The sequence below is a fragment of the Canis aureus genome, chromosome 2 (assembly GCF_053574225.1).
Source record: "Canis aureus isolate CA01 chromosome 2, VMU_Caureus_v.1.0, whole genome shotgun sequence".
Lineage (NCBI taxonomy): Eukaryota > Metazoa > Chordata > Mammalia > Carnivora > Canidae > Canis > Canis aureus.
In genome coordinates this window covers 1,439,149-1,460,364 of record NC_135612.1, presented here as the reverse complement: position 1 = coordinate 1,460,364, position 21,216 = coordinate 1,439,149, and the positions used below count along the sequence as shown (strand labels likewise).

General features: G+C 44.0%; 1 long non-coding RNA gene across 2 annotated transcripts in view; it reads left to right on the top strand.

The window, feature by feature from the left end:
- Positions 1 to 21,216, top strand: part of LOC144291795 (uncharacterized) — a 71,277-nt gene that overhangs the window by 11,522 nt on the left and 38,539 nt on the right. For both annotated transcript variants that reach the window (XR_013359348.1, XR_013359352.1), the window contains one exon: positions 14,737 to 14,825. This is a non-coding gene — a long non-coding RNA (uncharacterized LOC144291795). The remainder of the gene's footprint in view (positions 1 to 14,736; positions 14,826 to 21,216) is intronic.

Below are 21,216 nucleotides of genomic sequence, written 5' to 3'. Positions count from 1 at the left end.
AGTTTGGTGCTTAGCCATGAGATCAAGCCTCTAAAGCTGTGACTGACAACCTGGTTAAAGCCAAGGCTTTTAGGGGAATGATCAGGAGAACTTTAAACTAGATGAGCATTTCATTTTTAAAAAATCTGAGCAAAAAATGGAGTCATCTGCTAACATAAGAGGTAAACTGCCCAATGTGCACAATAATGAACATTTCACGGAGCATTCGAAAATTGTCAGGTGAGAGTGGTAGGAAAGAGAAGTGGAAAGGAAAGGTGATGGGATAAAGAAAGATGTGAGTGTGAAGCTGAGACCCAGCCCTTGTCCGCTCCTAAACACGGCCAGCAAGGCCTGGCCCGCTCGGGGCCCTCACAGGTGAGCAGACAAATGAGCGCCACAGCAGGTGCTGCTCCTGGGGGCGTCTGGACAGGAAGGCGACTCCCTCTCTAGGTCAAGTGACCACACATGTTTTGCTTTAACACTGTGCAAGATAACACAAGTACAAGGTGATAGGACAGTTCTCAAGTGTGGTGTTTCTCTATATGGTGAGGATATGATGCAAAGGGCAAAACATTTTGAGAGCAAGAGCATTCCTTACAGAATAATGGGGACTTAGATGAATCCTGTTCCCTTGGGTATAATTGCTCTAGAAAATAGTTTCCCTAGTTTCCTTCTATTATCTATGAAGAATCCATTACCGAGTGATGAGAAGACGTTACTGCTTGACAGGTGAGAACAAATGCTAGGAAAATGGATATTTTAAAGATAAAATGTGAAGACAATTTTATCTAAAAATGCCACTGCTTTAAAGATAAGGATTAATTTTAATTCTCACAGAATCAGTCGCTAAGTGTGATAGATTCTCCTCTTTTAGTATCTCTTCGACCCATCCTGGTCTCTCTAGTCCTTTCTCACCACCAGAGCCCCATGTGTGTAGTATTACACTGCAGTCCTACTGGGATGGAACACACTTTCCTACTTCCAGACCTTCTCAGCCCAAATCTATCCTCTAAGCTGCTTCCTAACTTTCCTAAATCACTGCTTTTGTGAGCTCAATCCTCTTCTATAAACCAATGGTCCACAACGTGATTTATTAAAGCATTATGGAAACTTGTCCCAGATTAGACAGAGCTGAGATGTCCAACACTAGAGGATTGTTAGACATAATTTTGTATATCAATGAAATACCATGCAGTGGTTAAGAGCATGCCATAGAAAACAATTATTGTTCTGAAGAAAATATTTGCACCTTATTGAATATAGAGCAAAGCATGAAACAAGTCACCTAGTAGTACATACGAATTCTACAAAAAGAAGTAAATACTCTCTGACTCAAAATTTTTGTTTCTTGTAATTTACCTAAGAAAATGAGAGTGGGTGCAAAGATTCCAAGTTCGTCTTCATCCAAGAATTGTTTTCAATAATACAAAAAATTAGAGAAAACCTACAAGTGCAAAAGCATGAGCTTGAATTTCTGTTCGCAATCAAGACAGAGGTTAACAAAAGACATACAAAGCATGTTCTCTGTAGTCGAATAAAATTAGAAATCAGCAGTTACCTGGACAAACCTCAAATATATAAATTACCTATGTTTACATATCCCATAGGTCAAAAGAGAAATTAAGAAAAATTTTAACTAAATAAAAATAAAAACGTAGCATTTGAAAACTTATGGGATACAGGCAAGGCAGTAATAAGGAACATTTTTTCCTCTAAATACCTGTTTAAAAAAGGTCTCAAGTCAATGATATCAAGTGTTCACCTTAAGAAACAAGAAAACCTTCAAATTCCTTAAAAGATAAAAACTACCAAGCTTATTTAAGAAGAAACAAATCACCTGAAGAGCCTTATGTCTTTTAAAGACATTGCATTTTGAGTTTTAAATCTTCCCACAAAGGAAATTCTGGTCTCAGATGCCTTCACAGGTGAATCCTACCAAACATTTAAAGAAGAAAAAATATTTCAACATGAACTCTTCCAGGAAAATTGAGTACTTCTCCGCTCAATCTATGAGGCCAGCATGACTATGACACCAAAACCTGAATAATATAAGAAAACTACAGAACGATATCCCTTGTGAATATGGAGATAACATTTCTTGCTGAATTTTAACAAATCACATCTAATGCTATATTAAAATGATTATTCATCATGATCGAGTGGGTTTACCTCGGGGATGCAAGGTTAGATTGACATTTGAAAACCAATCAAGGTAATTCATGTTATTAGACTAAAAAACAATATAATCATCTCAAAAGATGGAGAGAAATCCTCAGCCTGATAAAGAGCAGTCACAAAAACTGTTGTGTTAACATCATCCTTAGAGGACAACGTTCTTTCCCCTAAGATGGGGCAACAGGCAAGGATGTCTACTTTCACCACTTCTGTGCAATATTGTGCTGGAGGTTTTAGCCAATCCACCTAGGCAAGAAAGAGAAACAAAAGACATCCAAATCGGAGATGAAGAGGTAAAATGGTCTTTATTCACAAATGGTGTGATCACCGGTGTAGACGATCCTGTGGCATCAACATAGCTCTGTATTTACTAGACCTCCTAATAAGTAAGTTAGGCAAGGTTGGGAAAAGTGAGGTCAATAGACTAGCAACAAGCAATTGGAAATAACACTACCATTTATGAAGGCATGAAAATATGTAGTACCCAGAGATATCTATGAGAAGATATCTATGAAGGCATGAAAATATGTAGTACCCAGAGATATCTATGAGAAGAAATATGCAGATCCTATACACCGCAGACTGCAAACCATCCTGAAAGGAATTAAAGAACTCCTAAATAAACAGATGCCATGGTTGGGGGTAAACATGGATAAAACAGCAATTCTCCCTAATTTGATTTCAAAGGTATAAGACAATCCCAATGAAAAGCTCAACAGGATTATTTGTATATTTTAATAGTGAACTCTAAAATGCATAAGGAAATGCAGAGGGCATGGAATTGCCATAGAAGAACCAAATCTGGCTAACTTCTACTTCCCGACTTCTACTCTTCTGACGTAGTTTAAAGTTACACTGACCGAGATTGTGGTACCAGAATTAAGAGAGACAGAAAGATCAATAGAGCAGACAGCCTAACGATAGACACCCACATATGAGATTGATCGATTTTCAACACAGATGCAAAAGCAATTCAAAAATATGAGATTGGGTAAGTTATCCTGTAGAGGATGCAGCCATTCAATTTGGATATAGAGGTGCATGTGTCAGTATAGCAAGATGTTCCCGATATGCTAAGACAAAACGTTAGGTCCAAAACGCTTTGTAAATCAATATTCTATTTTTTAATGGGATCTGTCTTTTCCTAAGGCGATACCTATGCACATGGACATAAAAATAGACACACGTAACAAAAGTGATTTTTAATGGTAGGAGCTTGGAATTGATGATTTTACTTGTGCTTTTAATGTTTATGCTTCTACTTTATTCGTAATAGACAAACCTGAAACATTAGGATACTGTATATTTATTACGTAAAGTCCAATCTCTTTTTGGGGGGTTAAAAACTATACGTGATATGAAGACTGGAAGGTGTATTACAAATATCACAAAGAGAACAGGAGCTATAAATCGTGTTTGCCTGTTTGGTTTCCAAATTTTCCACCTTGAGCGCATCTTGCTTTTGAATAATCCCACGGTCCTAATGCTGTATAGACTTCAGATTCTGGAGCTGGACTGTTTGGCTTTACGTCTTGGCTTTGCCAGTTAATAGGTGGTTGGTCTTGGGGCAAATTATTCACTTGTCTTTATTACCCACTCTCTTCTAGAAATTGGGTACAGGAGAACTTACCACATAGCTATTGTGGAGTCAAAAAGTTGTCCTGAAAAGCATTGCAATCTTCTCTGGAACATGGTGAGCACTCAGCAGATATTAGCTATATTATAATGATTGTTGTTTTGGCATCACAGCCTCAGAACCAAGTCTTCGTTACACGTGTCCTCTTGGTAAACCCAGCGATTGAAGGACCTAGAGAGCATTAGGAAAGGGCCCCTGTATTTGACTTTTTTTTTTTAATTTTTATTTATTTATGATAGTCAGAGAGAGAGAGAGAGAGAGAGAGAGAGAGAGGCAGACACAGGCAGAGGGAGAAGCAGGCTCCATGCACCGGGAGCCCGATGTGGGATTCGATCCCGGGTCTCCAGGATCGCGCCCTGGACCAAAGGCAGGCGCCAAACCGCTGCGCCACCCAGGGATCCCTGTATTTGACTTTCTAAATTGAGTCTCCTTAGCTAATCGAAGATTCCTCATATGCTGTGCTAAGCAGGATTTAGATAGAAAATAAAGTTAGAATTTAGAGCTGATGCTTTGGGATTAAAATTCTCACTGCAATGCCCACCGTTGGCCACTAAGTGGGGATAAAACACTAGCTGTGATTTTTTTTTTTTTTTTAAAGCTAAACTCCAAGAAATTTCAATGATTTAAAGAAATGTTCCATAGTTCACACTTGCTTTGCATAATTTCTAATTTCCCCCTCCTCACTAGGGAGGAAGGAGGAAAGGGAAGCAGGAGACAGAGCTTGTCCTGTCAGGCCTGGGCCTGGGTCTCAGGAGAGGCTCAGTATTTGGGTTGGTCTCTAGTAGGCCGCACACCCACTCAGGAAGCCTGGCAAGGGCCATTACCTGCCCTAAGGGGCACTGCTTACCTAGGCCGTGCACTCTGGGTGCAGGGGACCCATTTCTTCCCCACCCCATGGCTACCACGCAAGTGGAAGGCTTCTCTACCTGCAGCCTTACCCTGGGTGGGTGGCTACAGTGCTGTGGCCTGCACTCCAAGGCTCGGGCTGCCCCAGGAAGACGGAGGCAGGAGTGGGGTAGATGCTGGCTGCTGGGAGGTCACCAGTGACTCACTGGAGCAGCCTGTGCAAATGCAAGGGGAGGCCTACGGGCCTGGGGCTCAGGCCTCTGATGTACAAATACAAAATATTCTTAGTCTCTATATCTGCAGGTCCTGAATTTTCAGATTTCAAGGTCAGGGATCATCCTCTGTATTTAAAGCTCTGGATATATGCTCCCCAGTGTGGCTGCCGCCAGCCGCCTCTCACGGCTCCTCTTTGCACTTACAGGAAGAATGTCTCTGTGGCTCTTGCTGCTGCCTCGGCACAGGTCTGGAGCTACATACATAATCACATCCTTTTTTTTATTTTTTTAAGATTTTATTTATTTATTCATCAGAGACAGAGAGAGGCAGAGACACAGGCAGAGGGAGAAGCAGGCTCCACGCGGGGAGACAAATGTGGGACTTGATCCCTGGACCCCGGGGTCATGCCCTGGCTGAAGGCAGATGAGCACCCAGGAGCCCCAGAGAATCCCATTCTGTTCTCCTCTTGATAGTGGAGACTGGGGCAAAGGAGAGTAACTTCCAGCTGGAGGTCAGGCCTCCCAACTGGTCTAACCATGGATTCCATTCTTTGGTCACACCATCGATGCTCTCCAGGGATGCAACTTCTTAGGAGGATTCCTTTTGTTTCTTTAATTGTGGTAAAACATACAAAACATCAAATATGCCATTTTAGCCATTTTTAGACCTACAATCCAGTGGCATTAAGTAAGTCTCTTCCAGGCTGGGTGGGGGAGAGTAGAGGACGATGGGTGGGATTCTCAGAAGTGCACCCCAGAGCATCCTGGCATGGCTGATGCTGAGGTGGAGGTGCGAGATGCCGACACAAGTGCACACAGTGTGGGGTGTAGGCAGACGACAGCGTCACATACATTGCAAATATGGGTAGATCTCCTCAAATACATAGTGGAATAGGATGCTTCCAGAGTGTTGCCGGTGCTGTGTCCTCTGACCGAGGAGGTCCTCCCTTCGTGTCTATGCCTTTCTATCGTTAGCGTAGAATCACACCTGACAAAGTGAAACAGGCAAGGAAGACTTTATTCACGACTTTGACAGTGTATTCAGGGCAAGGGGAGAGGGAAACCAAATCTGAACTCTACTCCACTGGAATACAGGGCAGGAGGGTTTTGAGCATGAGAGCAACTACGGGGAAGTACTGGGGGATGTTAGGGACTGGTCCATCCTGGACGTGTCCAGCACCGTGAGTTCCTGACTTTGTGTTTTCCTCTGTGATTACTCCACCTGTGTTTGCCAACTGGCACCAGGGAAGTCAGGGTCCTACCCTCACAAAGAGACTGGGAGATAGGGGCATTATCTTCCTTCTTTTTCTTTTTTCTTTTTCTTTTTCTTTTTCTTTTTCTTTTTCTTTTTCTTTTTCTTTTTCTTTTTCTTTTTCTTTTCTTTTTCTTTTTCTTCTTTTTCTTTCTTTCTTTTCTTTCTTTTTTCTTTTTTAAAGATTTATTTATTTGTTTTAGTGAAAGAAAGAGTGCACACAAGTGGAGGGAGGGACAGAAAAAGAGAAAGAGAATGTCAAGCAGACTTCCTGCTGCGTATGGAGCCTGCCTCTGGAATCGCCTGGGGTGGAGCTCGATCCTAGGAGCCTGAGATCCTGACCTGAGCTGAAATCAAGTCAGGCGCTTAACCAACTGAGCCACTGAGGCGCCCCGGGAATTATCTCTCTGGATGAGTACATTTCAAGGAGGTGGCTCCCAAGGCTTTGAGAAAGATAGTCTTGGCTAAAAACCTGGCAGGGGGATTTGAAAGAGATTTTCATCTTAAAGGGATAAAGAAAGAAATGACAAGTTTTCTAAGGCAAATGCTCTAAGAAAAGGAAGGTCAGGGCCTACAAAGTCAGAAGCAAACCTACCTAAAGTCTAGCCAAACTGAGAGGACTTCAGGCCATCTTGGTTACTATTTATCTTTAAATTCCAGTCTCGGTCACTGAAAATGACACACATTTCCTGCTTGTCTCTCTTTCCGCCACCCCAGTTTTACTCCCACAACTGGCTGCAGTAAACCATACTTTCTGGCTCCACACCAATCGTGGGTATATGGAACTAAACTGCAAGTATTGATTTATAGGTTTGAAGCATTTGAGACAGGGATAAAGTCGTATTTCATCAGTCACATGGCGATAAGCACATGGTTGGGGGGGGACACAGAATAAATGTGATTAAATTGAACTAAATCTTACCACCCAGCACAGGCTATTCCAGCTATTTTCGCTGATTTGACCTTTCCATCAAGGTGGCGAATTGCACGAGCCAATGCACTTACTCCCCTCCCTCCCCCCCCACCCCCCCCCCCCCGTTTTTTGTTTGTTTTATTTTGCTTTTTGTTCATTTGAATAGTTTGCAGGTGTCCTTAGGTTAAATGACCAGAATTCTGATGTTATACATTACCACTCAGTTTGAGCCCAGTTCAAAGGCTGGATAATTTTTAGCTAAACTCACAATTTGGGCAGTTAAGTTTTCTACTTTCTCTATTAGCAACACTCAAGCAGGGGAAAAATCAAAGGAGAATCTTTGTAGGCATTTTGATGATAAACAAAAGGAAAAAGAAAAGGAATTTGAATAGCCAAAAAATGGCTCTCAATTGCCCATCAGCTTAAAAACTGCCCCTCAGGTAGTTCCAACCCTGGTTCTCTGCAGTCTAAGATTTTGTCTTCACACCGTGAAGGGAGGCCTTAAAGAAATGGTTTTTACATTGGTTTCAAATTCCCTCTTAAAATGATTTTCTAGTTAGAGGAAACATCAGTCTTTTGGTCTGAATTATCCAGAACTAGTGTCTGTTTTGATAAAATCTACCAGACAGTTTCTAGTTAGCTCTTAGCAGTAATCTTATTTAGCCATCCAGATGGCTAGAAATGCCATGCCAACGTCCTCTTACTTATTGTGTTGTTGACCAGACACAGCCTAATGATTACCTTGGATTTCTGTTGGCACACACACACACACACACACACACACACACACAAATATGGAATATTATATATGTGTTGTTTTTACATTTGCCAAGGGGTTGGTTTTACTCTTGAGACTTAAGTTAGACACCTGCCGGTGTCTGGCGGCCCCTAGAGCAGCACTTTGTATACATACAGCACCGGTAAGTTACCATGAGGAGCCCATTCACATGGAAGAGTTAATATGTCTCTAAAAATTCTTAGTTGCTGCTTCACAGAAAGTGAATGACATTCAAACCACCAGAAGACGGGGAAACAAGAGCACGTGCAAGTCTAATGATGAAGTGCATCCACATTTACTTTGCTCTGGCTACAGCATAAAAATTATCTCTGAATTAAAAGAGGATCAGGTCTTTTGAGATAAACCATCATTCTTACAATATGGGCCACTATTTTGCAGCTCTCTCTCCCTCACATCTCTCCATTCCTCCACTGCCTCATTTCTTTCCATGTATTTTTCCTATGACTATCTGATTTGCTCACGTGGATCTCGATATAACATATATGCTAAGTTGAAAATCAGCTGCATGAGAAATACAAAGGAGAAGATGGATTCCCAATGAGAGGATATGTAAGATGATTTTTCAGCACTTTTAAGTCTGAGACTGGTGTAGTGTTTGTAGGAGGAATGTTATTTATATTGATTTTTAAAATATTTCCTCTTAGGGACACCTGGGTGGCTCCATCAGTTGAGCGTTGAACTCTTGATTTCAGCTCAGGTCATGATCTCAGGGGCCTGAAATCCAGTCCTGCACCTTTCTCTCCCCACTTCCTCTGCCCTCCACCCTGCTCTCTCTTTCTCTCTAAAAAATATATATATATAATAAAAAAATAAATAAATACAAATATTTCCTCTTCAATATCTTTTTTAAAAATTTTTATTTACTTATGATAGGCACACAGTGAGAGAGTGAGGCAGAGACACAGGCAGAGGGAGAAGCAGGCTTCATGCACCGGGACCCCGACGTGGGATTCGATCCCGGATCTCCAGGATTGCGCCCTGGGCCAAAGGCAGGCGCTAAACTGCTGAGCCACCCAGGGATCCCTTCAATATCTTTGATAAAAGAAAGGTACACATTCAGATGCTAAAAACCCCTCTGTCCTTATGCAGTTGCCATTTTATTAATTTTGTGTGATCTTGGGCTCTGATAATCAGCAAAGCATTGCCACTAATACATTCAACTAAGTTTGATTCATGGTGTCTCATATCTTCGGGTGTCCTTCATGTTCAAGAGTTTTGTTTATATATGTAGAAGTTGGGAATATGTCATTAATAAACTGTAGCTCTAGTTCTCTCATGGAAAAGGTCATGTCTCTACAAGGCCATTGAATTAATTGATTGCATTAGCTTTCTTTGCATTATATTGAACTCAGATAAGGTTGCTCAAACCGCCACACTTAACCATTTCTCAATCTGTGCATCTGCTGTGAAGGAGAAAAGAATTATCTGATAGAGATCATCATTACACTCTAGTTTTTCTCAAGGACAAAGGTCATGTTATGCACATGGCAATCATTAAATAAAGGAGACAGCATCTAATACATTTAATATCAATCATACACTAATTGTCTCACCATAAAAAAATCTACCATGACAACAAAGCCTTTATTCACAGGTAAGAGAGCTAGTCTGGGTAAGAGATGTCACTTTTCTTTATGTCTGATTCTAGACAGATCTATGAGCGAATCATTCCTTTATCTGTGCTGGCATGGAAAGTTATTTCAGGACATTTGACCCACATCCATCAGTGACCTCATCTATGAAATGGGAATAAAACCACCTCCCTCCTAAGGTTGATGTGACAATTAAATGAGATATTATATCAAGCACTTAAGAAAATGATTGCTGCATATTCTCAGTAAATGCTAACCATTAGGAATTTTGTTATTTTTATTTTTTAGAAAGGAGGGAAGAGCAGAGGGAGAAAGAGAGAATCTTAAGCAGACTCCACACCAGTGTGGAGCCTGATGCAGGGCTCAATCTCACAACCTTGAGATCATAACCCTGAGCTGAAATCAAGAGTCAGACACCTAGCCAATGGAGCCACCCAGATGCCTCTAATTTTGTTATTAATTAGGAGCATGAGAAGAGAAGTGAAATGTCCTTACGTGATGCCTACTGGAGAACGATGGGAATTAGGAAATCAGGAAGGATTCACGGCTCTCTTAACTCTCAAGTTGTCTATGAGTAATGGAATTTTTTCTTTCTTCTCCAGAACTTCCCCTGGATTTTCCTCTTCCTGGAGAAACCCACAAAGGTGTTCCAACTTATAAACCTCATTCTTACTCTCTTGTCAAACACAAATCTCTAGCCCCAGCCTTCTTTCCTCTCCTCTTGGTAGTTTCCCACATTATCCTTGGATGTCTTATTCCTCCAATCTGCTAGCGGCAGATATGGAATCCCCATCTCCTTCCTTCATTTTTGGCCTGAAAGTATGAGACATCTGCATTGGTATTGGAGGACAGCATATGCAGGAAAATAAAAGTAGGTCAGAATGGCTTGTATTGGAGCACAAGGCAAAGGGAGAAGCTAGAGAGAGAAGGAATCAGATCATGGAAAGCCTTGAGGTTCTGCTGAGAAGCTGGATTTTATCTTGAGAATAACTGAACCAATCAGTATGATTTAATCCAGGAGGAACTTGATCATATTTCCCTTTTACAATGAGGACTTGGGCTATAGCATTGAGAATGGGGTGGGAGGCCACATTACTTAAGAGAATTATAGGAGCCTCTATAAAAGCTGTAGTAATGAGGATGAAGAAAAGAGACCATTCTGAGAAGATTCTAAGGAGGCAGATTCACCGGGGCATCATGGCTCCTAGAAGGTAGGAAATGAGGGGCAGAGGGAATCAAGGACTTCAGGGTTTCTGGCTTGGTTAGACTATGGGAATGAGGGGCATGATAAGAAGGGCCAGCTGTGGAGAGAAAGAGATTAAGTTCAGCTTGAGGTGTAGTTCACAGGTCAACCAGCAGTCACATCCTTTCAATGACCCCCTCCAGCAACACCTGGCTCGAATTTGCGTCAGGAAATCTGCTCTAAGACATTCACAGTCTAGAAGGGCCTTAGTAAGCTTTGTCACACTCTGGAATATTGAAACTCCATTTATTTTCCCCAAATGTATTTGGTTTTATTCCAGGAAGAGTTGAAAGGACAGGTTTTCAAAGCTGCAGGTCACCTTAGAGGCCCTGTATTACCACCTGCACAGGTGAGGGGAGGGAGGTGGAGGGCATCCCAGCAGCCTTGTCAGAATGGCATCTGCCAGGAGTCAGGGCTTGAGGGCTCCCCGCCCCCAGGCCCCCAAAGTGGAGACATTTTCCTTACGGGCTGGGAGGGACTTCTGCTACGTCAGATGATCTGGTTACATTGCCTGAAATCAAATAGCATATGCGCTCTAAATTTTCAGAGCACCAAATCTGGAGGGACAAGTAATACCTGAGTGACATGTGAAGCCAGTCAGTGGCAGCTAGATCTATAGGCCTAGAACGCAACTAAGTTATGAGCTGCAGGGGTGCCTGGGTGGCTGAGTCAGTTAAGCTTCTGACCCTTAACCTCAGCTGTTGATGTCAGGGTTGTGAGTTCAAGCCCTGCGTTGGGCCCCATGCTGGTGGTGGAAGCTTCTTTAAAAAAAAAAAATTACGAGCTACAGATACACATTTGGGAATTATTAGTATAGGAAGACAGGGATGATGTGGCAAGAGGAACAGAAGCAAGTAGAAAGGAGGACCCTGGGAAGCACCAACATTCAAGGGAAAGGAGGATCTGGAAACCAGGAGAGTCATGGTTCCCAAGCCATGGGATGAGATGATCTTAGGAGAGGAGTGGTGGTCCACATTGAAGGAAATGGTTTTCATTTTGTTGAGAAACTAAAACAGCTGTGAAAAATTACCAACGATCATAGAGAAGGATATTGTGGAGACTCATCTATTTGATGTTTTATTAAATTCAATACACATTTATTATTAGACCATTCCTCTGTTCCTAACAGGGTGTTGGAGACAAATATAAACTAGATATAATTTCAGAGCTTAAAAAGCTTAAGATCTAAGAGCAGATCCTGAAGTCAAATGTAAAAAATAACTAACAAAAGATTTGTGTAAGAAAAAAACAGATATATTGGACTGAGTTTTTTTTATTTTCATTTGAGTATTTATGTTTCTTTAGATAAAAGGCTTAGCTCTGCTATGTCAAAACTATGGCCAAAAAGTGGAAAAATTAAATAGACTCTGCAATATAAATTTAGAAAAAAAAAAAACAGTAATTTTGGAGTCATATAGATATAGGCATGATATATTCCTATCTGGGATTATAGCACAATTTGATTTTTCATTTCATTTTATTGTAGCAGACCCTGTGAACATATAAATGCATCCTAATTATCTTTATTAAAAAGTTATATGTCACTGCTACACTTTTTAAAGGGATTTTGAAAAAATTCGAGAAATCAAACAATCTGTTTCTGCAGGGACTATTTCTCTAGTACTTACACTCATCACATTTGTACAATTTACATTAAAGAGCATTCAGAAAAATCAAAGAACCCTATTATTAACTCAATGCTGAGGACATTTATCAATTATTAGGACGGTGGACAAAGAATGTTGAATCAAAAATTAGAAAACTATGTTAAAAAAAAGAAAACTAGGTTTTGTGGTTTGTTTTTAAAGAAGATTTTATTTATTTATTTGACAGAGAGCACAAACAGGTGGCGGGAGAGGGAGAGGGAGAGGCAGGCACTCCCATAGAGTGGGGAGCCCGATGCGGGGCTCAATCCTAGGACCCTGGGATCATGACCTGAGCCAAAGGCAGATGCTCAGCTGACTGAGTTACCCAGGTGCCAAAAACTAGGTTTTTAGTCTCAACTCAATCGCTTACTATTTGGGTAATTTTGGGCAAGTCACTCAATTGTTTTGAATGTAAGTGTTCTTATCTATAAAATGGTAGATGCAGTATTGTTTTGAGGCATTCAGATATAAAAAGCTCTATATCAAATAAATATATGGAACTGCTTTTCAAATGATAAATTCCTATACAAATATTTATATTATCATTACTATTTCCTTGAGAGAAAGGCAACTGTGAAAAAAAGTTTTAAATTCCTGCTTGAGGCTTAGAGATGCATATTGTTTCGATGGTATCTCAGTGATGTGTAAAATCATTGCCAAGTTGACAGAAGCATCAAATAACCAATCCCTTATGGTCGTAAATGGAATAGAAGTGGTCAGTTGGAGCATGGTGCCGATCTTAATGACAAGATAGCACCCTTTGGCACTTGACATTCATGATAGATAAATTATCTGGTACCCAAATAAATCAGTTACATAACTGAAGTCTCAATTTAAAAATAAAAATTTCATATATAGGAATACATAAATATATGTGCTATGTATATGAATATATGTCCTGGCTTGGGCTTATCGATAGATAGATAGATAGATAGATAGATAGATAGATAGAGATGATATAGATAGTATACATTAATATAGCATAATCACATCAATTTTCATCAATATTATTTACCAAAAATATTTTTGATTTAAGAAAGATAGCAATTCTGGGCACCTGGGTAGCACAGTCGGTTAAGCGCCCGACTCTTGGTTTGGCTCAGGTCCTGACCTCAAGATCATGATATTAGGGTCATGAGATTGAGCCCCCATTTGGGCTCTGTGCTCAATGCAGAGTCTGCTTGAGACTCTCTCTCCCTCTGCCCCCCCTTTCAAATAAATTAATTAATTTAAAAAAAGATAGCAATTGAAGAAAGAAAAATGTGGGTGAGAGAATAACATTTTGAATAATTTGGATTTACGGGCCTCTAATTTACCACAGAATCACTGAATCTTAGAGTTGGAAGGAATCTTTTTTTTTAATTTTTTTTATTTATTTATGATAGTCACAGAGAGAGAGAGAGAGGCAGAGACACAGGCAGAGGGAGAAGCAGGCTCCAAGCACCGGGAGCCCGATGTGGGATTCGATCCCAGGTCTCCAGGATCGCACCCTGGGCCAAAGGCAGGCGCCAAACCGCTGCGCCACCCAGGGATCCCTGGAAGGAATCTTGTACATTTTGTACATTCATGCCCTCCCCTATATTCCTTAGCAGTGGTTTTCTGGCATCTGCTTGCACATAGGAGAATAAATATTTGGCCAGGTAACCTGTTCTTTTTTTGAAAAAAAGATTCTTTTCCATTTTTAAACAGAGTTAGAGAGAAAATTATATTGAGCTGAAATATCACAAAACCTCTTTAAATTTTTGTAGCCATAGACAACATTTTATGGGGCAGGAATATCATTCATTTATTCATTAGACATTTACTGCCATTTACCTGCTGGTATTCATTTTTTTTTAAAGTTTTATTTATTTATTTTTATTTATGATAGTCACAGAAAGAGAGAGAGAGAGAGAGAGGCAGAGACATAGGCAGAGGGAGAAGCAGGCTCCATGCACCGGGAGCCCGATGTGGGATTCGATCCCGGGTCTCCAGGATCGCGCCCTGGGCCAAAGACAGGCGCCAAACCGCTGCGCCACCCAGGGATCCCCTACCTGCTGGTATTCATAAACGTAGGCCCCACTCTCAGGCCAGATACAGTCAAATTTGAGATAAATGCAACTCAATTGTGATTGTTTTCTTCCAACACCAAATCCCCAACTTCCTAGGAAAACCTACAAAAAGAATCTAATTGCCTCTCCTGGAATAGTCTGAGTTGATTTTGCAATGGAGTCATTATCACATTTTCCTGTTACTTCCCCAAACCAAATATTGAAATAATACAGGCATACGCAGGGGGTAGCAGGCAAACAAAATTTGTTATCCTTTCCCTTGGAGAGTTTTCTCTAAGTCTGTGTATATACAATAAAAAGTAAGATGGACGAAACTGTGAAAATTTTACTTGTCCCCCCAAATTTGGTGCTCTGAAAATTTAGGACATTTATGCTCTGTTTGATTTCAGGCAATGGAACCAGATCACCTGATGTAGCAGAAGTCCCTCCCAGCCCGTCAGGAAATGTCTCCACTTTGGGGTACCGGAGATAAGTGGGGGTAGGTGGGGGGGCCGGAGGTGGGTGGGGGTGGGGGGAGCCAGCCAGCAGATGCGGGAGCCCGTGGCCCAGACTCCTGGCAGATGCCGGGTCCCCTCCCTCCGCCTTCCCCCCTCACCTGTGCAGGTGGTAATACGGGGCCTCTAAGGTTACCTGCAGCTTTGAAAATCTGTCCTTTCAATTCTTCCTGGATAAAATCAAATACATTTGGGGAAAATAAGTGGAGTTTCCATATTCCAGAGTGTGCGAAGCTCTCAGAGCGGATTTCCTAATGCAGCGGGTGGTGGGGAGGGCTGGTCCCCGGCCTCAGGCCCCTCCTGCTCTCTGGCCTGCGGGTGTAGACGGCATCCTCCCTGCGGTGCCCGCTGTGGGCCGCCTTGGGGGTGCGGGCCTGGGAGACGCCGGTGCAGCGTGGAACCACGTGGAACCAAGTCAGGGCTTCTCCTCCAGATACCAAGCTGGTTTCCCAGGCTCAGACCTGCCACCTGGTGCCTGGCGCCCTGCAGGTCGTGTGCGGCTGGAGCCATGGGCTGCCGTGGGCTGCAGGGCCCTCACCACCACCTGCAGCAGGCCATAACCTATCCGCAAATTGATTTCTCAGTCGATTTAGTCAGAACTGCGTTTGTTTTACTTGTTAGCCTATCCATCCTGAAGCTCCCAGCCACTTTGAGGCTATATGAAAATTTACGGAAAATATGGGAAAATGAGACATTTTGAATATACATATGTGTATGTGTTCTCCATATTTAAGTGCATATATTTTCCCATCACCAGGAAATAATTCACTGACGTGAAAGACTGAATTACTTCAATTGTCTTCATTTGGGGAGCACAATCCTACAATTCTTTGAGGTGTTCAGGTCTTTACTCTTGTTACAATGCATTAGCTTCTCTTCTATATGTGGGTGCTTTCACCAGCCGTCCCTGGACCAACTTTCTGACCACCTCCTCCTCCTGACAGCTGGATGGGAAGTCCTGCACAGGTGTGCCCTGCAAGCTCACTGGCAGGAGGGCACCTGGTCCGAGACTCATTGGACCAAGATTTTTTGTTGAATGGGGCTGATTTTCCAAAATGCAGCGATGCAGTTCCCCTCTGCTCCTCCTCCCGCTGTAGCCTCTCCGGCCAGATTCGCGAGAAGAAAATTATTGCACAAGTTCTCACAGCCCCTCTTGAAGAGATCTGGGCACTTATGGAGACAGCACTGAGGCGGCTGGGTGTAATTTTTCCTACTCAGGCTTGCCAGTGGCCTTGGGCAGGTCTCACCACGTCTTAGCCTCCATGTGGTTGAGCTTAACAGTTAATGAAACTCCTCACGGCTGCTTCATCTGATGACTGCCCTATTTAGTGAACTTTTGGTGATTTTCCCTAAAAATTAAGTCTCTTTTTAAATTTAACTCAGTTTCCAAAAATAATCCTACAATTTGACTGTTTTTTTTCCTTTTGAGGTAGAATTTTATGAGATTTAACATATGTGTAGATTCTTAAACCACCACAATCAGGAAGCTGTACTGTCCCATCATCTAAAAAATTCCCTTGAGCTGTCCCTTTATTGTCACACCCCCTACCTTAGCCCCTATGATTTTGTCTTCAAGAATGTCAGATAAGTGGAATCATACAATATTCAACCTTTGAGACTGGCAACTTTGACTCAGCATAACGTTTTCAAAATTTATCCAAGTTGTTTAGCATATCAGTAGTTTGGTCCTTTTTACTACTTGGTAGTATTTCATTGTATGGACATGCCACAGTTGGCTTATGCCCCTGCTCATTGAAAAACATTGAGTAATTTCCAATTATTAGCAGTTACAAACAAATCTATGGATGATGTGTACAGGCTTTTGTGTGAATCTAAGTTTTTATTTCTCTAGTAAATAGCAAGAAGTGAGGTTGCAGGGTCAGTGGTCAGGAAATTTTAACTTTATATGTGACTACAAAACCATTTTTCAGAGTAGCTATACCACTTTGCATTCCTTCCAGCAATATATGAGAGTCTAGTTCTTCATCGGCACTGTGTGATCAGTATTTTTTTATTTTAGCTATTCTGATAGGTTGTTGTGATATCTAATTGTAGTTTGTATTTGCATTTATCTAATGGCTAATGATGTTGAACATCTTTTCATGTACTTATTTGCCATCCCTATATCCTCTTTACTAGAGATTCTGCTCATGATCTTTGCACATTTTGTAACTGGGTTGTTTTCTTGTTGAGTTTTTATAGTTTTTTTGTTAATGTATTCTGGACAGTCTGTCCAATACTACATGATTTGCAAATATTTTGTCATATCTATGACTTGTCTCTTCATTTGCTTGGCAGTGTCTTAAGCAGAGAAAAGTTCTTGATTTGATGAGGTCCAAATCATCAGTCTTTTTCTTTATGGGTCTACTTTGGTATCATTCTTAAGGCTTTATCTAACACTAGGTCATACAATTTTCCCTAAGAAAATAATTTTAGATAAAATACTATATTCAGATGGATATTCCTCATGGCACATTGGAGAATCATGAACAATTAGAAATAATATCATTTTGCTATCATAGAGCAAAGGGTACATAAATTATGCTGTCATCCTATGGCCATTAAAAACATTTATGAAAAATGTATAATATCATTACAGGAAAATAAGTATGGCTTAAGTCAGAGTAAAATACAAATGATATGCTATGAACTATGTGCCCATAGTTATAGAAAAAAAATATTACTTAGAAGAAGAGATAAGAAGGAAATACACTTAAAATATCAAAGCTAGGCCATAGTGACTCTGGGTAACTTTTCCATTTGTTCTTCTTTTCTATATTTCCCTGGTTTTCTTTAAATAGGTTTATGAAATAAAACTAAAAACCAAACAAAATTAAAAAAAAAAAAAAGAAAAGAAAATTCAGCCTTGACATTTTTGTCTCTGGTATGAGACCAAGCACTGTCCTTTGCTGAATCTGACTGCTGGGCTCTGGAGGATTGGCCAGCTGGCCAGGGGATAGAAGCCTGGGGAGAAAGGTCTTCTGGCCTGGGCTAGGGGCAGTGGCCCCAGGTCAGGGGAGGGGATGACAAGGGGAGGAGGGAAGGGAAGAGCAGAAGTAGGTTGGACACCACATAGGGACAGGGATGGAAGCCTGCATGCTAACAAACTCCATTCTTCTCTCTACTGTCTGCCGCCTAAATTTGCTATAAGCCAAGAGCTCTGGAAACTGTTGATTTTTATATGGATCTTGTTCATTCAGTCAGTATTGAGATCACTCCGTGTGTCAGGTCCTGTGCTCTGTGACAGCAGAAGGACTGATGGCCAGCCTCTGTGTAGGATTGAGGACGTGCCCTGTAGGCCCTCACAATCCCGTGATTCCACCTGCTGTCCAACACAGGCTAGACACTTGTCACTATAACTGTTAAATAAGCTCTTCTCTGCTGGAATTGGCCTGCAGTTTTCAAAATCACCTTTCACTTAATATCTCTCCAAATAGCCACACGATTCACCATTTTCTGGTCGTCTGCCCTGGACTGTAAAACTGTGGTGTGCTTTGTCTCTTAAGCACAGTTGCTTCATTTCACACTAGGCCATGGATGGTTCCTGAAGAGGTAGGTAGTCACCATGGTGTTCTCCAGCACAGGGGAAATCCTCACTGTGGACCCGGAGCAGAGCTCAGATGCTTTGTAGACCTCTTTATCCCAATTTTCCCCTTTCTCCATGGCATTTGAAGCAAACTGAAAAGCCTCCATCCACCAGGCCTAATGAAGGTAACTTGCTCAGAGGTGATCTTAACAAGTCCTTAGGACTCTCTTGAATACTTCACATGGGAAATGCAGAAGCCACCTGCGGCGGCTGAGCAGGAAACAAAGCACAAAGGCACAGAATCTGCTGGGAGCCAACAGGCGACCAAGGCTGTCAGGGTGCATCACAAGGTGGTGCCCTCCCGCCAGAGGGAGGTGCTCCCCGCATGACCTCTTGCCCCCACACCTTGGTCCCTTTGACCTCGGAGCGGGGCTGTGCTAATAAAAACCGGAGGGGCTCATTAGCTTTCTTCTCCATTCATGCTTGTTTTGAAAACATTACATGCCTTGCAGATTACATGATAATTATACCTAAGGGCTGGCAGGCGCTTCAGGAGTGATTATCATACGATCTGCAGGTTTGGGAGCTCATGGCAACACTTCAGTGCTGGGACAGCTTCTTCAGTCATTCACAGCAATTGCCCTTCTGGAAAGTGCGCTCCCGCGGTCTCACGTCGTTCCTCGGGCCGGAGGAGAAGCCAGAGAGGCGGAGTGAGATGTGCTGGGAGGGCGCAGGGGCTTCGGGGTGCGATCTCTGCCCCCGGCCTGCCTGGGAGGCCGGCCCAACCCGGGCCTTTACTGGGTCCACACGAAGGTCACGGTTCACTAAGAGCAAACACCTGCTTGGGGAGCTCCCCGCAGTGGACACGGGAGTGCCGACCCCTTCCTTCCTCTTCAGGGAAGCATTGAAATGTGATTCAAGGTAGCAGGACAGCGCTCTCACCACTGTGCTGGAGTGGCTCCCATGGCGTCTCTAACAGTGACCCCTGAGCGGTCAAGGCCTTGGGGATTTTGTCCTCCCAGCAGGTGAAGCGTTAGCTCACCCTTCCTGTCGTGTGTGGAACCTCCCCGCTTTGGCACCGCGGCCACATTCTTCCTCACTGCCGCTCCTGCTTGGCCTTAATGTCTGTGCCAGCACCGTCGAGGCTGTGCCGGCTCCTGGGGCCTGCAGCGGGTGGCGGGCAGCTGTTTATAATAAGCTGGTGGCCACGCGGGCTGCCAGGAATTGTGCCCAATGGTGCGCCTCACGCTCAAGAAGAGTGTGTGCAGTGTTGGTGGGGTCTGGGCATGGGTCGCTCAGCCGTTTGCTTGTCGTCTGATACCTGCTTAACCTGTATGAAGTGACGAGCAGCAGGATGGGAACAAAGCAGGTAGGGGCGGCCGGGGTTTCTGCCTTTGGGGGCCTGGTCCAATGGGAGGCGCCAGGAAGTGCACGGCAATCCCACGGGGCCGACTGAGCTGTTAGGGCCGTGGAGGCCGGGCCGGGCCAGACGCAGCAAGGCCCTGGCTGGGCGTGGGTGGCCACCCTGACCGCTAGGCCGACCTGAAGGGGAAGGAGGCTGCGAGCGGGTGGTGGGGAGGCAGGCCCGGGGAGCAGCAGCCCCGGAGCGTGGCGTGGATGTGCATGGAGGGCTGTGAGGGCTGCGGGCTCAGGGCGTCGTGCCCAGAGGGGTCCAGGCTGGAGCCAGCAGGCTGTGCCAGGGACATGGCCGCAGGACCTGTGGGGACAGGAGAGTGTTTCTGGGGGACGCCTGCTCGCCAGGCTTATTTTTTTAATCAATAGTTTTGAAAGATGAATTTCTCTATTTTGAGCCTCAAAGAATTTCTGGAAGCTTTGGTGACGTCATAGACCCCTGTGTATCAGCATGTAGAGGATTTGAGGCAACCTCTTGTCTTCTTTCCTGTTTGCACCACTTGCGTCGCCATCAGATCTGCTACACGACCAAGAAACCGCGTCTGATTTTGGGCAAAATCCTGCAGCCATTCAGGCACCCCCAGAAGTAAACGCCTGGGGCCTTAGAGCCACTTGGCTCCTTAATGATGTTATCTTGGAATTTCAGCCTGTTTCCTCAGGAAGTGCTGTTAGCAGCACAGGATGCCGCTCGGTCTAATGAGTAGACAATAATGTGGGCGTTTTAAACCCGGGCTGTGCCTTGGCCGGCTGCTTACATGTAAAAGAGCCCCCGGACCCTGTTTGTCGTGGCCCAAGGACCCCCTGTGGCGAGGGCTCCCCTGCCCCCAAAGGCCTGGGCTGCAGGTCCATCCATCAGCCACCGGCCTCAGGCCCCTCTGCAGCCCCAGGAGGGCTCCAGCAACCTTGGGTCATTCTCTCTCCAGGGGGGTCCCCAGATTACTCACAGCTCAGGCTGCCCCCCGAACCCCCGCTCCCCCAGGTGGTGCTGACAGGAAGCCTGTGCACCGTCCTAGAAGCCAGCACCTGGCAGGCCCCGGCGGCTGGACACACCTGGGCGCGTGGACACACCTGGGCCGAGGGCCACGGCGCGGGCACGCCCTTCCGCCAGCTGGTGTGTCGGCCGCCGTCTGCGGGCTCCCGTGGCAGAGAGAAGGAAGGAAGCGACTAAGAGGAAGTCGTGCCCAGGTCAGCTCAAAAGTGTGTTTTCCAAGTGACTCAAGTTTTTCCCGAAGTGGGGATTCGGGCGGCTGCGGGAGAGGCCGAGCCCCCACGGGCTGCTCCCGCCTTGGCCCTGCCGGCTCCTCACCAGCGCTCCCGGCTGCCGGGGCCCCTGCGCGGCGGCGAGGGGCATGTGGGGCGCTGGTGCCCGCGGCTCCCTCGTTCCTGGGGGCCCCTGCGCGTGGGGCGAGGCGCGTGGGGCGCTGGTGCCCGCGGCA